This window comes from Macrobrachium nipponense, chromosome 8 (assembly GCF_015104395.2).
Source record: "Macrobrachium nipponense isolate FS-2020 chromosome 8, ASM1510439v2, whole genome shotgun sequence".
NCBI classification, from domain to species: domain Eukaryota; kingdom Metazoa; phylum Arthropoda; class Malacostraca; order Decapoda; family Palaemonidae; genus Macrobrachium; species Macrobrachium nipponense.
Genome location: NC_087203.1, coordinates 70253194 through 70268774, shown reverse-complemented (window position 1 = coordinate 70268774; position 15581 = coordinate 70253194). Strand labels below are relative to the sequence as shown.

General features: G+C 33.1%; 1 long non-coding RNA gene across 1 annotated transcript; it reads left to right on the top strand.

Moving 5' to 3' along the window:
• The first annotated feature begins 1548 nt into the window (after positions 1-1548).
• LOC135223284 (uncharacterized) lies at positions 1549-15217 on the top strand. The gene is made up of 3 exons (XR_010316460.1): positions 1549-1870; positions 6725-6851; positions 14182-15217. It is a non-coding gene; the product is annotated as an uncharacterized LOC135223284 (long non-coding RNA).
• Positions 15218-15581: the final 364 nt, after the last annotated feature.

Genomic DNA, 15581 nt, shown 5'->3' with positions numbered 1-15581 from the left:
TGAAGACTTTCTATACCTCTGGAAAATTTTATGTTAGTTACATTTTTGGAAATATAAATGAAAAATACCTGTCAAAACTGCTGTAATGTTGTGAGTAAATTCATGAGGTAGAATCTTAAGCATTACGTATCTCTAGGTGTCAAAGGACCATTTTTTCAATTCTGGTTTGGGGCAAGTAAATGGATATGAATAGTACCACAGAATAGTTAAGAATCGCATCGACATGTTTCTCGTATTCGTAAACATCCTTGAAATGGTAAAAGTCTTTAAAAAAAGCCAATTAGATTATTTAGGTAACGATGATAAAATCTTTATATTTAGAGCCTAAGGTCTTGTGTAAAGTTAACATTTGTTTAAAGCTAAAGACAATTTCTTTCTTAATTAAATAATCTGCACTGATAGAAGGTTAGCCCGACCTGATTTAGTTTCATTTCAATAGTACTACCTACCTTCGCGTTTTCTTAATGCAGAAATTTAAATTAAATCGGCAACAGTGGATTTAGTCAAGAACGGCCTGGTGCCGTGAATTTGAGTCGTAATAATAGTTGGGCGATTCAAAGGTAGAGTTGTATCAGACGAAAATTAACTTGTTTACTGATCTGAAACTTCGTATTTTCATGTATTCTCATATGGACGCTGCAACTGAACGAAGAAAAGAGGGATATGAAGTCGAAAGGACAATCGAGATATACGAGTAAAGTTAAGGTTGATAATGTGCATGTTGATTTCAACATGCAAGACACAACTTGTCCGTAAGACTAAACTTCAGAAATTGACCGAAATTTTCCATGCATTCATTTTTACAATGATGCAGTTTGTTGAGAACTGTTGTGACGTTAAGCTCTATATTTGTTGCTTTTTGTGGAACTTTGCTCTTAGGAAGTTCTTGAGTGTATGTCAGTCATGCTTTACCTTCAGTTTAAGTCTTGCATATCAGTCTAAGTCTTCCGTATATATATATATATATATATATATATATATATATATATATATATATATATATATATATATACATATATATATATATATATATTATATATATATATATATATATATATATATATATTATATATATATATATGTGTGTGTGTGTGTATATGTATATATATATTATTATATATTGCTACTTTCAAAATGCATGTTTCCCCTCTTTGAAATGTCTTGTAGATTGTGTAACATTTTTTCAGATTCCTAGATAGCTTAGAATAGGATGTTTTAAGATGTGTGTTCAGATTTCGCATTACTTAATATAAAAGAATATATATATAACATAAAGAGAGAGAAGATTTTTACTTTGTCTTTTCAAAGCTACGAAGGTTTAACTTTTCTTTCAACACGTGTGATAGCGAGCGAGCTCGACTTTGCGTTGTTGTCAAACATGCCAATTTTAATTGTCGCCCAGCCTCCGTCTCGGTCGAGTAGAGTACGTTTTTTTTTAACAGACTCGTCTCGTACGCGTATATCTTTGTCAAGTCCCACGTGGGTGTTGCACATTTTGTATGTGAGATGGCATCAGATTTCCAAGCTACTGGAAGCTTTCGTGTCAAGAACATTTTTGTATCATCTGCCTAGTCGAATTTCCATAAAGGAAGAGATTTCATTCTATCTTGAGACCTTGAGGCAGTCAGTTCTCTCTCTCTCTCGCTCTCTCTCTCTCTCTCTCTCTCACTCGACATCGAGATTATATTAACGTAACGTAAATTTGGTCACTCGTAACTTGTGAGAATTTAATATTTGATATTTCTTAGAGTTTATTTAGTATTATTTAGTTTCTTTTGTGGAATCTGAACAAACATTTCGTAACGGCGCCTGGTTTTTTGTGAGTGTGAATCAAGACTGCAGCAAATTAAGAAGTTGGTATACCAAAAAGGTAAAGTGTTATATTTTTATTAGTTGCAACTAATAATGGATAGGGAGTGTGGTTAACTAATAATTGTTAGGGACAGTGAATAACTAATAACGGATAGGAATTGTGTTTAACTAATGATTGATAGGAACTGTGGTTAACTAATAACCGATGGTTGTGAAAGTTTGGTAAAAACTGTTGGTTACAGTGTTTTTGAGTGGAAAAGATTTACACTTTTACACATTGCTGATTTTTTTTTTTTTTTTTTTTTTTGTCTGTTCCATTGTTTGTGCATTTATTCATTTTCTTATTGAAGTGTGTCTTTTTGTTTTATATTTTCATTTGCATTCACAATTTAATTGACTTAATTATTTTCATTGCTTAATCATTGCACATTTAAGTAAACTTAACACTTGTGAATTAATTTGCATTTACTTAGAATTCTTTTCAAGTTTTATTATTGTTTAGTACTTGTGAATTAATTTCAAATTTTCAATTATTGCCTAACACTTTTGAATTTTGATTGAATTAATTTTCTTGAATTTTGTGATAAATTAATTTTGATTTAATTTTACTTAATTTGATTCAAGAATTAATTAAACTTTACTTTGTTTTCAAGTAACAGTAATTTTCCCTGATATTGTGAATTTCACTTATAAATTTTGAATTTGATAATAAATTTTTGTATTTAAAATTTTTATGAGTGTTTTAATTATTACACCAGTATAATTATATTTGATTATGATTATATTGATGATAGGTAGAGACATAGAGTGGTAATTGATTTGCTTTCCTTCAATTTAATTGAAGTGACTTAGAACCAGGGAAGTACTTAGACTTTTGAAATCAGGGAAATACTTAGAGTTTTAAAGTTATTGAAGGAGTGATGCCCTTTGATTAATTTAATTACTTACAAGATTACCTCACACCTGTTTTGATGAACTTAGTCTGATTTTCTGCAATACTGGTAAGTGTTAAGGGATCACTTTTGCCTTTAGAGTATTCAGTCGTTTAAACGTGTTATGAGGGTTCAGGTGTCTGGCTTTTTGTGAGGTAATGTTTGATGCATGGTAACCAGATACTTGGCACTTCGTAACTATATATATATATATATATATATATATATATATATATATATATATATATATATATATATATATATATATATATATTTATATATATATATATATATATATATATATATATATATATATATATATATATATATATACACGTGTGTGTGTGTGTGTGTACAGGATCACGTGCTCGTATAAAAACCATAATGGAGTACACGATAGGCGCTATTTTCTCTATCCTATTTATTCAGATACCGCCGTTTCGTAAATCTCTATACATATTCCATGCTGAAATCACGAAGTTATAATAGTATAGTGCATAAGTAACGGAAGGTACACATATTATACATTTACTAACACCATGTTAAAGTTAAAAGTACAGAAAGAACACAAAAGACAACGAAAAGGCTTAAAATTAAAATTAAAATGAAAACATTAGAATATTTGAATTAAAAAACGAACATGAAATAAGGCAGAGGGCCAACGCACAACACAAACACCCACCCACACCAGCAGTGCGAAGAGGACTGGCACCTGGTACAGGAACAGGAAGGGGGGGAGGGATGTCAACAACAGACTGAAACAATGGATTAGGCAATAAATATTTGGGTAGAGGATGTTTGTTGACTAAAAGTTGTTAATTCTTCTATATATAAATATATATATATATATATATATATATATATATATATATATATATATATATATATATATATATATATATATATATATATATATATATATATATATATATATATATATTAGGTGATGTCGTGGAGGAAAATGAAAAAGACAATACTAAGCCTACTTGTACTATGTTTTTTCTCTGTTATGATCAGTTTGTGTCTCAAGTAAAGGGTCGTATAGACCGAAAGATCTTAGCAATTCTCGTCTTTTCATTTTTCTCCGTGGCCATCACCTTTATTTATACATAGCATCACGTTTTATATATTTCGTGATCAAGTTATTCACATATATATATATATATATATATATATATATATATATATATATATATATATATATATATATATATAGTATGTATATAAGTTCAAGATTTTAAGCCAGAACTAAGGAAAATAAAGTCTTTTTACCAAGTTTCATGCATCTTTATCTATATGCAAGTTGGCCCTTCTAAGTGAAAGCATCCATTCTCTCCATTCTCTTGAAAAAGCTATCTCTTCTCCCATTGGTTGTTGGAATTATCCCCTACAGAGCTGAAAATTCAAAAGGATTGGGAACCAGTGGCTCACTCTGAGAAGAACGCCAGACCTACGACAGGTCAGATCCCTCCTGCACCCGAGACACCGCCTTCTCCCCCCTTTGTCTGCTTCCTCATGCTCTCTGGGAAGTCCCAAGTATATTTTTAAAGTTCTATATGGCATGGAGACATCAAGGAGAAGACTACCAGCCCTCAATATCCAGGTAATGTAAGAGGAGTTCCAGTTCAGCCAGGGAATTGTTTTACCTTTGCCTGTATTTCATTTCCTTTTTCCAAGGCGACTTGTGTAGTTTCTCATTCCCCCATCTGGGCTCAATTCTGTAATTACTCCCCTGTGATACTAGTAACATCCCCCTAGTGAATTCAAGCCACGAAATAGTTCTCTTTGTGTAAATTTCCAAGTCATTTCATTCTCTCCCCCCCCCCATCCCATGCGTGGGCTTTTTAAGTGAAAGAAAGTAGTGTGTAACGTTCGCTCTTGTGTGCCCCCGCCTTATTGCCCATGTCCTCTATTTGCAGACAAACACCGTGCCTGAGTGTGGCAGGAGTTGGAAATCCTTGGAGCAAGCTTGCAGTTTTAATCCATTTGCGCAAAACCTCTGAACTCTGTGACTGGATTGCCCCAGACAAGTGTTCAGGTGGATCGATAAAGCAACCCCCCTTTTTTTAGTCTCCTGGACCTGTAAATTCATGTAAATACAGTGCATTTAAAACTAGGGTCCAGCTTTATGTAAATTCCTCCTTCCTCGGTAATATCAGCCTTATGCCTGAGTAGTTTTTTTTCTCTTTGTTCTGATCCCTCGTCCTCCATTCAAGGCCAAATTTTTCATTGTTAATTAAATTTCCTAGGAGTGATCGAGGTGGATTTAGAATAATATATATATATATATATATATATATATATATTATATATATATATATATATATATATATATATATATATATATATATAATATATATATATTATATATATATATATATATATATATATATATATATATATATATATATATATATATATAATCTACAGTGTAGGTATAGTGAAAAATATTTTGTTCAAAACTACTAAACATTTACAGTCATCAAAATCGTCATGAGTATCTAGAACGGCCTGAAGTTGGGTTATGTTTTGCTTCTTTTCCCAATAGCCTGTGGCTATTATGGATGCCGAGAAGATTAATCCATAATATGCGAGGGAATTACAGAAGGGCCTTGGCACAGTTTTTCAGTAAAAAAAAAATCACATACATGAGGCCCTTGCCTACATAGAAAACAGTCTCTTGTATCCGGGGACTAGGTTCCTCAATATGAATCTGTTTCAGTAATGTATACTACCAAAATATAACGGGAAAACCTCCCATACCTACTTTGATACTTGCAGACACAAAGGCTGTATGTGGAGCTGTTTTTTGGTCATACACCCAATTGGATCACCGACGCCCATATTTCCACTACTAACTTCCACAGCACCAAGGAATGTTTTTCTTTGAAAACGTCATTACTGCAGAGCAAAATTACGTCGATGACCACAGTCATTGTAATGTCGTGTATACGTTAATCGGTCGGTCGATCAAGTTGTAATAGTTACTTTTAATAATTGGAAAAGACGTTATTTATAATGTAAAGTAGTCCATTTTGATCTAGTCAAAAAGGCTGTTGACTTGCGTGGACGTATGTGATAACAGAGAAAACTAACCCAAATGAAAACTTTTCAAGTAAGGACGAAATAGCAAAATAAATAGAAAAACGAGATAAATGAAATATGCGCAGCAGTTGATAGGAAAGTCTGAAAAAATAAGCAAAGGGTCCTGTCATTTTAAAGTAGCATTATATTTATTTAGTCTCCATTTTTCAGTCTAAACAGTGCATTTTGATTCACTTCTTATCTCTATCAAGCTTAAGTTGCTCCCCATAAGGAGCGTGATGAAAGTTAAGTCAATTTAGAATGGAAATGTATCTATCAACCGATGGAGTTTCGAAGGAGGTACCGTCAACAAGTAAACTTTCGTATTTGTTTAAAGAGTTTTGAATATTGCGCCTGAAAATTTGGATATGTCACAAATATCAGGTGAAGTTTTAGATGAACTTTCAAAGTGACATTTGAATTGTTTTGAAAAATGTTAATATATTTCTGGGCTTGTTGCATTCGTAATGTTGATTAGGATTTATGTTGAGATTAGAAATTTGCATCTTGAACTGTAGCATGTCGTTGGAGCCTAGAGATATTTACTTTTAATATGTAAACTGTTAAAGTGAAGAATATTAAGTTCATATGATAATGTTCAGGGCGTGAAAATAAAAGAATGTGAAAGTGTGTTCATTGTTTAGTGTCATTTGTCAAAATGCAAGAAGTACTTACGTAAACGTTGTTAGCTATCAGACTTTGTTGATAATACAAACGAAGGAACAGAATAAAAAAAAGGAATTTAATACTAGTATTTCTGGGTAAAATATAGTAAACAAAAATTTGAAATTGCTGTAAGGGTTTAGTCATGACTTACCGCTTCTGTCAAAGGGAATTCATAGTGTAATATTTGCCCTTGTTGTTACATTGAATCTAAAATTGATGTTCTCTTCCAGGCACAATGTTACACTCGAATAAAAGCACGAGCCCACATCCTAAAGAGCCTTGGTAATGAGGGCTGCTTTCGTCTCACCGTAGTCCTTATAGGAGTCAAAACCGGTCATATATTAACTTCCTGGCCAGGTAAGGTGTTATCGCTTTCTCTTAATGAAGGTGACTGAGATCGTATCTGAAAGTTCTTTTACCAGAACCTTTCTGTCACTTTGATAACCGACCTTATTTTTTCTAAAATTTCGACTCAAAGGGTTGAAAATGACATTTGTGGCTTATTGTAGCCAAGACTTCACTCTGTATTACTTTTGTTCCTCAATGGCAAAAATATTTGACTTTGATGAAGTTGCATATCTAAAGGTTTGAAAAAGTTTCACTAGACCAAAAATAATCTGGAATTCCGACGGACTTGAAAAAAATGTCTTGATTGTAAATTAATCCTTCTAGAGCTTTGGTGCCTAAAACTTATCAGTGATAAAAGACCGCCAGTTCTGAATTACCGCATATGAAGTTAGTGATAAGTTACTGCTTGATCTGATTTTAGTGTTCATGGTATGATTCACATTTTGATCTCATTTTGAATGTGAAAAATTTGATTTTTGTAGAATATTTTCAGAAATTAAAAACCGCAAAATGTTGTTGTTGTAATGGTGCATTACAGTCTGTCGATAATTGAAATGACTTTAATTAAGAGACATGTAACATAAATTCTTGTGTATCTTGAAAACGTATGTTAAATTTAATTTGCACTCTAATTAATATATATATATATACACAAGGCGGAGAGGTAAAGGCATGTCTCAGCGTAGTACATAATTTTTATTGCCGACGTTTCACATCACTTCGATGCATTTTCAAGGCTGGGAATTGATAAAAATACAAACTATAAGACTCGTCACTGATAAAACACGGTATAATATTTAAAATTTAAAATTGAACACTATTAAACATTTAAAATGTAAAAATTATTGTACAACAACACTAGGTTGGAGAGACAACCTACCAGAGTAAAAAATAGAAGGTGACTGAAGGACAGAGTGGGGAGAAAAAAAAATTATTAATAAAGTAAAAAAAACACCCACACACAAGACTATGTAAACAAACAAGTGGTTAGGCTATGAACAGCTGAACTGACGAGGACTGGGCATTTAAATTCGGTACATTAGTTTTGATTAAAATTGATTCCAGTGTTAAAAACATCCAACATAAGTACCCCGATTACATCTGGGACAAGTGTATTGATAAACTATGTTGGACACCAAAGGCGGGCTTAATCTGTCTTTAGCTCTGAAAAGAGATCGGATTGTTAGAGGATTTTTCGGAATTAATTTTAGGTTCAAGGCTGGTAATTCCTTGTTAATTAATCGTATAACTTTCTTTTTGAAGGAACTGTCATGGAGGAAAGGGAACTTAGCATAGATGATTAACTTGGGAACGCTATGTATAGGAGGTGGGGGGTTTTATTTTTCATGTTTAAAAATTTATTGAGGGTTCTATAAAAGTGCACTGAGGGGTAAACAGTTGTTGCTAAAAAAGTTTACTAGAAAATCTATTTCGTTGTGGAAAGAGACCCAACTGGAAGTGAGGACAAAGGCTCTATGAAGGAGGGTGGAGAGGGCATTTGATTTAAAATTAAAATTACATGAGCTATAGAAATTGTCCCCCAAGCCTGTAAATGTACTCTTTCTGTAAATTCCTGTATGAAAGCTAGAAACAAGTAAATCTAAAAATGGCAATGAGTTAAGGGATTCTTTCTCCATGGTGAACTTAATATTAGGATGTTTAGAGTTAATAAATTCTAAAAAAGCTTCGGCATTAAAATCAACCTAAACAACGCAAACGTGTCATCCACGTACCTTCTGTAAAATAGGGGTAAAGTGTTGAGGGGGCAACTGTCAAAGATGGTCTCCTCCAGGGAGTTCATAAAAATATTGGCGAAGGTGGGACCAAGTGGGCTGCCCATCGCCATCCCTTCAATTTGCTTAAAACAAGAGTCTTTAAAAATAAAAGTCGTGTCCTGCACGGCCAATTCTAAAGTTGCTTAAATAACGGACGAGTAAAACCTTTAAAAATAGAATCAGAGAAAGGAAAAAGTTTATCTAATATAATTTCGGTAGTTTCTCTAACTGGAATACTGGTAAATAAGGACTCAACATCAAAACTTACCATGAAGAGATCAGAATCTTGCTTTAAAATATCATTTTTAAAATCAGATGTGTTTTTTACGTTATGGGTACTATGGGCGAGTGGTTCTAGGAGAGGAACAAGGTACTTGGCAAGGTGATAATTAGGGGTGTTAAGTGAAGATAGAATTGGTCTAAGTGGGACGCCCTCCTTGTGGATTTTCGGGAGACCGTACATCCCATAAGTGGCCCCAGTAACATATAAATTCTGAAAAGTCATCTCATCAATAATGTTTTTACTTTTAAAAAATCTCAGAAATCTGTTGATCTTGTCCTCTACTTTAATAATATTCTGAAGGTTAGGAGTTCCCAAGTTCTGAAATTTAGTGGTATCGTCGAGTATCGAACACATATATATATATGTGTGTGTGTGTGTGTGTGTGTGTATGTATATATATATATATATATATATATATATATATATATATATATATTATATATATATATTTCTATCTCACATCAGGATGTAACTCAGGTCTTTCAATTGAAAGACAAGACCGCTGTCAATAAAGCCACACAATACTTGAAAGAAGTTTGAACCTATTTATAAGTATCACTGTAGTACTGTACTTAAGGATTCACCTGGCATACCAGCGTGTTTCCCCCAACTTCCCGACTCAGTAGTGACCCAGTTGGACATCATTCATTCGAATTATCCTCTCTGAGTAAATATGATAGAAATAATCAACACACATCACGTGTGGAACAGAAATAAATTTCTCACATCCTGAAGTGTGTCAGAAATCTACGTAAATATGTTCAACACATCATTGTAGGTATGTTGATTCTTTCTATAATATTATATATATATATATATATTATATATATATATATATATATATGTGTGTGTGTGTGTATGTGTGTGTGTGTGTGTGTGTGCGTGTGTGTGTGTGTGTGTGTGTGTTTTTACTGTAATACAACAGAATAGTATGGAGATAAAAGGCCCATAAAACACTATTTGAACGTTGCAACCATATAGTATTTCGAGCACTTCCTTCTGTGCTCTTGATCACTGGTAAAATATGGACATAGGACGTCTTACAAGAGTATATAATGTAGGTGTGGCAGTAAGTCCTTGTTGGTGACCCAGGAAGAATGGGAATTAAACTATTCCCTGGTGTCTTCTGGCCTCATTAACTCCCGTTTGGCGACTCGTCCGGTGGCCGGATGTTCTTGGACACCTGCTTGAGAAGCGGCCTAAGGATTAAGTCGACGTCATCTCTGATTTCCAGTGTCCCCCTGACAGGTTCATATTGTTGGTTTGGTTGATGATAGAAGATTCCAGCATCTTCCTTTCGTACGGAAAATCCCCCTAGTTCTCGTGTGCTTATCGCACTGATCTTTTGTGCACTGCTAATCTGCGAGATAGATCTACCCTTTACCTCAACGTAAATCTCATTAAAATTACCTCACGGTATCTTGTAAACTCCGGCTTCTTCTCCTCTTTTATTTAAGTATGCGTTAATGGGCGAACTCCCGATGGATTTGGGATAATGGAAAATGACAGAATTATGTATTAGACCTAAGGTGTTCTGTAGCATTTGGTATGTTATGTTTTCACTCATACTGAAGTTTCATTTTATTGTTGAAATCTATTTGCCTGTTGTGAATGGGACCTCAATAGTATATTGTATTCCCTTTATTAATAGCCTTCTCGATAATGTATGGTGGGTAAAGCAGTTGCATTAGGTGTTGGCGAATCGTGTTGAGTTCTTCATCTACGTACCCATTTGAACATATTCTAAGGCTTCTGCGGAATAGGTTGCACCCGACCATGATCTTTACGGGTACATCGTGGTAACTAAGGAAATAAATAAATGAAACAGCGAAAGTGGGGTTCCTGTATACTGTGAACGCATATCTATTCTGTTCTCTTATGATTAGTACGTCTAAGAACGGCAATTTCCCGTCCTTTTCCCATTCTGGTCTGGTTTAAATTTTATAGTCGAAACTGGCGAATTTAGTCGATTGAAAAATTCATTGACATCTCCCCAGCTATCATCCCAGTAAGAAAAAATAGCATCTACGTATCTAAGCTACATCATATTACGGGATTGATAGATGACAAAAATTTATGTTTCGAAATATTCCATATATGGGTTTGCTAGAAGGGGGGATAGGGGACAGCCCATACAACAGCCCAAATTTTGTTTGTAAAAATTACCATTGAAAGAAAACACGTTGTTAGTTACACAGAGGTTGACTAGTTTTATTGTTTTGTCAACACCAAGAGGAAAATGTTCTTCATATGGTTGTAACTTCCTCTTTAGAAACGACAACACGTCGGCGATCGGGACTTTGGTAAATAATAATGATTCGACGTCAAGGCTGAGCGATTTGATGTTATTTGCGGGGATATTTAAACTTAAATTTTTATATAGGATCCTCTGCATGTTTAACGTGTGAGGATTTGAATGTTCCTTGGAACGTTGATAACAGGTCTGCAAGCCATTTGGAAATTTTTTTTACATGGAAGAGCCCTGCTAGATATATAATGGGGCGTAGAGGAATCCCATTTTTGTGATTTTGGGAGGCCATAAAAACAAGGGAGAAAGGGGTTAATTATCTTGAATGACTAGTAATTCTATGTTCTTCTTATTAACCCCTATGGTTCTGACTGATTTATATGTATGTATGTATGTATGTATGTATGTAGGTATGTATGTAGTATATATATATATATATATATATCTATATATATTTATATATATATATATTCTATATATATATATAAATAATATATATGTAATATAAATATATGTGTATATAGAATGTATATATATGTATATATGCATATATATATACCTATATAGTATATATACTATATATCATATGTATTATATATATCATATACGTATAATATATAATTACATATCGTCTATAATAGTCAGGTTTACACTCATCCGGACAGTTAGATAAAAAGGTTACTTCTAAAAAGGAGATAAAAATAAAAAATCAGCAAACACAGGTCCCAATGGGGAGCCCATGGCATCTCCATCGACCTGCGAAAAGAGTTGACCATTAAAAACAAACATCGAGTCTTGCACAGCAAGCTCAAGAAACGTCTTAAAAAGTTCTGTTAAAACCATGAAAAATTATATGATAGTCATAAAAACCTGTCTAAAAAAATGTTGATGGTTTCATTCAGAGGCACATTTGTAAAAAGGAGATTCTACATCGAAGTTTGCCATGTGTAGGTCACCATCTTGTGAAACTATTTATTTCTGGAATTCATAACCATTTTGAAGAGAAAATATGTTGTAAGCGAAATCATTGAGTAATGAAACAAGGTATTTTGATATAGTGTAAGAAGGGCTGTTATATGCTGCCATAATAGGTCTGTTAGGAACTCCTTCCTTATGTATCTTGGGAGACCATATAGAATACTAAAGGAAGAAACTGTCACAAATAGTTTCTGATACGTAGATTCATCTGAAATACCCTCATTCTTTAATTTTCTCAAAAATCTGTTAATTTTGTCTTCCCTTTTGTAAATATCCAAAACGTTTGGTTCTCAATGTGAATGAAATTTGGTGTTGTCCGCAAGAATGTTATTCAGCTTATCAATATACTCTTGTTTGTTAAGTAGCACAACACCTTTACCTTTATCCGGTTTACAAATAACCAAATTATCCCGTTTGCCTAGTTTTTCAAGATAGTCAAATACTCTTTCTTGAAGAAAATTAAAGAATGAGGATATTTTAGATAAAAAGACATTTGTGTATAGGAGAAAATCATATACTGGTCTTGCTAACAATTTCTGTAGATCATGCTTCAAGAACATTAAACTGAATTCCATTTACACTTTGGTTTATAGGGCTCTTCGTTATTCTTCGAGTTGGTCTCTTTTTCACAATGAGGTTTTGTTTTTAGTCAAATTTTTCACACAGAACTCCTATCCTAAAATTATGGTTTATGAACTCATTAACAGACTACTGTCACAACATTTCTCCAATCCGACGCCCTCTTATAATGTCTTAAAGAAAAATATAAATGCCACAATCCATTTATCTCTGACAAGTTTTCTGCCAAACTTAAACAAATAATAAAAAATGAATTTGGCTACCTTAAAATGCAATTAATTCCAATCAATCCACTCAAGATTGGCGTATTCTTCGGCTGTATATATAATATATATATATATATATATATATATATATATATATATATACATACCTATATATATCATATTATATAAATATATTTATATATCTATATATATATATATATATTATATATATTATATATATCAAAAGGTCGAACATGTAGACATCAGAGGGTTACCGAAACTCAATAGATCAATTAAGGAGTTTATTATGAGATACGTTTCGTGTCATCCTGACACATCATCAGTCTGTAATGTAAAATCAATTCACATTTATAAAAAATATAATTAAAGTTTACATGCTATTTTAAAAGGAAAACATAAAATACTAAAGTTATTCATAAAAATTATAGTTAAAAGCTAAAAATACTAAAATTATTTAAAAGGTGACATTAAAATTGTAGACATTTAGCATTAAAAAGGAATATTAACCTTAATAAATTACCCATATACGCCACTATTCCATATTTTTTCAAAAATAAATTAGGAGACCGTATCAAGAAAATTATTGAAAGAGAGTTCGGAAGCCTCAAAGTTAATTTAATACATGTTAATCCTCTCAAAATAGGCTCACTTCTTGGTCATAAAGAGAATTTGCAACCGTTTATGCGATCCAATATTATTTACAAATTTACTTGCCCGGGGTGTCCCGGTACTTACGTTGGATCGACGAAACGCTTGTTGCAAGTTCGATATTCCAGTCATTTGGGAGTAAGCTACAGAACTGGCCAGAGGATAACCAATCCTGAACTTTCTAATATAAGAAATCATGCAGCTCTTTGTAAAATTGAAATTAACAAAAAACATTTTTCGATAATTGACAATACCAAGCATAGCCAATATATAACGACACTTGAGTCTTTACATATCAAGCACCTCGTTCCTTCCCTCAATTCTAGTCAATCCTCTACTCAACTTTTCTTAGCGTAGTCGAGATCTGGGCAAACGGCGGTCCTACAGCCATTCCTTTCTTGTCCTTCGCTTTATTAAGGTTAATATTCCTTTTTAATGCTAAATGTCTACAATTTTAATGTCACCTTTTAAATAATTTTAGTATTTTTAGCTTTTAACTATAATTTTTATGAATAACTTTAGTATTTTATGTTTTCCTTTTAAAATAGCATGTAAACTTTAATTATATTTTTTATAAATGTGAATTGATTTTACATTACAGACTGATGATGTGTCAGGATGACACGAAACGTATCTCATAATAAACTCCTTAATTGATCTATTGAGTTTCGGTAACCCTCTGATGTCTACATGTTCGCACCTTTTGATGTCCACACACCTCCGAGATGTTCCGTCTGTTGTTTGCCTTCCTGTTTATCTTCAAGCTCCGCCTACGTAGGATTCAAAATTTTGCCCAGATCTTGAACAACCGTTATCCCTTGGAGATACTTCAACTTTCGAGGAATCTTGAGAAAACTACACTAAAACTTGAGAAGTCCAGATGTGATGTCGAGTTCCTGCAGTATTGTCAGATCAACGGAGTGTACCCCAGATTCCTTCGCTTCAAACTATACAAGACTGCCCTTTACAACACCGAATTCTACCAAAATGCATTGGAGGAGCTTCTATCCAAAGAAATCGATCTTAAATTGCGTACTGTTGAAAAATTAAATGCTGACTGTCACAATCTACAAACTGCGTTATTTAATAATATGTCATTTTTAGATAAGATTTTGTACAAAAAGTTATTTTGTGAATTTATCAACAACTTTATCAGCAATGTACATGCCCGCCACCAAAGAAAACTTGAAGCACTGGGTGTTCATATTCCTAATTTTAGCTCTAGAAATAATTGTATTTTTAATATGTCCAGCTATATTTTATCAAAAAGGGAAGAATTTATTCTGTCTTTTGGTCTGGACTTCTGCCTTCCGTCCTATAGACCAGGTTTTGCTCATTTTTATTTTCCGTTCGAGGTCTTGTTTCAGAGACTCAAGGGTCTTAACTTAACTGACAATTTGAGTAACTTGCAACAGAGAATGTCAACTGCTTTGCATGACACATATAAGAGCGCTAAGGTAAAGTGGACACCTTTTTTTCAAAAGAGAGGATATGAAAATACTTAAGTCCTTGAAAGAGCAAGAAGATATTATAATATGCAGACCTGATAAAGGCAAAGGTGTGGTTATCCTCAATAAACAAGACTACGTAAACAAGGTTATAACAATACTTTCTGATACTTCTAAATTTAAATATTTAGGTGAGCCAAGCTTTTTATTTTTAGAAATCTTTAAACGAGAAGATAAAATTAACAGATTCTTGAGGAAACTAAAAAATCAGAAAATCATAACGGAAGAAACGTATCAAAAACTTTTTGTTACAGGGTCATCCTTTAGCGTTTTATATGGTCTCCCAAAAATTCACAAAGAGGGCTGTCCTATCCGACCAATTGTTTCTTCTTATAATAGCCCAACGTACAATCTCTCTAAATACATTGTTACGTTACTTAATGAACTCCCTCAACCTGAACATACAATAAAAAATGGCTTCGACTTTCAGAAACTTATTGTCATGCAGGACTCGGATCACTATATGGTGAGTCTCGATGTAGACTCTTTATTT